The following is a 2234-nucleotide window of genomic DNA, read 5'->3' as shown; positions in this document are numbered from 1 at the left end:
GAAGTACAGTATAAAAACCATCTTTATGGAGAGATCTTTCTGGTTTAGGCTTAGTCTAAGTGTCTCAAGTAGCCGGGGCTTTTGTTTGGGTCTAATCCATAACGTCTGATGGCTTTCCTCTCATCGCAAGATGAATGTGGTAGAAAATATAAATCAAAGAAACGTCCTTTGGCCTAGCCTTGCCTTGCCTTATTTCCTTCTCATCCTGTTCTCTGTCCCAGCCTCTCTCACTAAGCCCTCGTCTGGCTGCATGTCTCTTCTTTCCTCTCTCCTTTTCTCAAACTCTCCTGCTTCCTGGCTTTCGTCTTTCAATTCCTCCATTTCCTTCCTGCAGCCCGGCACTACTTTTTCCTCTTGCCTCCCTTTGGCCTGCTCCCTTGGCTTTCTCCCTCTCTTCCATATCCTTCTTCCCGACTTGTCTCTTGGAGACTTTTGGCCACTTTGGACCCAAGTCTGGGCATGTTTTGGAAACTTTTCAGAGGCCTCGCTGGTGACAGGGGGGACAGCAGGCAGTGACAGGCCCGGGGCTGACAGGCTCCCCCTCCCCTAGCGGGCGCTCGGCTGCCACACCCAGCTGACGTAGAACCTTTGTCACAATGCCCGCTACCGTGGTGAGGATGCGGGCACTCTGCAGGTGACAGGGACCCAGCAGGACTTGCTGTCAGCTCAGCAATTGCTCAGTTCCCCAAAGAAGCTGAATTCTGCAAATTGCTGCTTTTGCTCTTGAAATGATGTCATCAGGTGGGTGTTTTGGTGTAATACACTGAAAACCAGAGCAGAAATGCTGAAATATTCCCATGATATGCATGGTCTCTGCACCAAACCACCATGTCTCAGCCTAAGTATGTCTGCCGCTTGTTCTTTTGTACTGCCAGCTGATTGTGGAAGTACAGTATAAAAACCATCTTTATGGAGAGATCTTTCTGGTTTAGGCTTAGTCTAAGTGTCTCAAGTAGACGGGGCTTTTGTTTGGGCCTAATCCATATGGTCTGATGGCTTTCCTCTCATCTCAAGATGAATGTGGTAGAAAATATAAATCAAAGAAACGTCCTTTGACCTAGCCTTGCCTTGCCTTATTTCCTTCTCATCCTGTTCTCTGTCCCAGCCTCTCTCACTAAGCCCTCGTCTGGCTGCATGTCTCTTCTTTCCTCTCTCCTTTTCTCAAACTCTCCTGCTTCCTGGCTTTCGTCTTTCAATTCCTCCATTTCAGTCCTGCAGCCCGGCACTACTTTTTCCTCTTGCCTCCCTTTGGCCTGCTCCCTTGGCTTTCTCCCTCTCTTCCATATCCTTCTTCCCGACTTGTCTCTTGGAGACTTTTGGCCACTTTGGACCCAAGTCTGGGCATGTTTTGGAAACTTTTCAGAGGCCTCGCTGCTGACAGGGGGGACAGCAGGCAGTGACAGGCCCGGGGCTGACAGGCTCCCCCTCCCCTAGCGGGCGCTTGGCTGCCGCACCCAGCTGACATAGATCCTTTGTCACAATGCCCGCTACCGTGGTGAGGATGCGGGCACTCTGCAGGTGACAGGGACCCAGCAGGACTTGCTGTCAGCTCAGCAATTGCTCAGTTCCCCAAAGAAGTTGAATTTTGCAAATTGCTGCTTTGCTCTTGAAATGATGTCATCAGGTGGGTGTTTTGGTGTAATACACTGAAAACCAGAGCAGAAATGCTGAAATATTCCCATGATATGCATGGTCTCTGCACCAAACCACCATGTCTCAGCCTAAGTATGTCTGCCGCTTGTTCTTTTGTACTGCCAGCTGATTTTGAAAGTACAGTATAAAAACCATCTTTATGGAGAGATCTTTCTGGTTTAGGCTTAGTCTAAGTGTCTCAAGTAGCCGGGGCTTTTGTTTGGGCCTAATCCATATGGTCTGATGGCTTTCCTCTCATCTCAAGATGAATGTGGTAGAAAATATAAATCAAAGAGACGTCCTTTGGCCTAGCCTTGCCTTGCCTTATTTCCTTCTCATCCTGTTCTCTGTCCCAGCCTCTCTCACTAAGCCCTCGTCTGGCTGCATGTCTCTTCTTTCCTCTCTCCTTTTCTCAAACTCTCCTGCTTCCTCGCTTTCGTCTTTCAATTCCTCCATTTCCTTCCTGCAGCCCGGCACTACTTTTTCCTCTTGCCTCCCTTTGGCCTGCTCCCTTGGCTTTCTCCCTCTCTTCCATATCCTTCTTCCCGACTTGTCTCTTGGAGACTTTTGGCCACTTTGGACCCAAGTCTGGGCATGTTTTG

This window comes from Patagioenas fasciata, unplaced genomic scaffold (genome assembly GCF_037038585.1).
Source record: "Patagioenas fasciata isolate bPatFas1 unplaced genomic scaffold, bPatFas1.hap1 Unplaced_7, whole genome shotgun sequence".
Lineage (NCBI taxonomy): Eukaryota > Metazoa > Chordata > Aves > Columbiformes > Columbidae > Patagioenas > Patagioenas fasciata.
Note: the sequence above shows the minus strand (reverse complement) of the source record.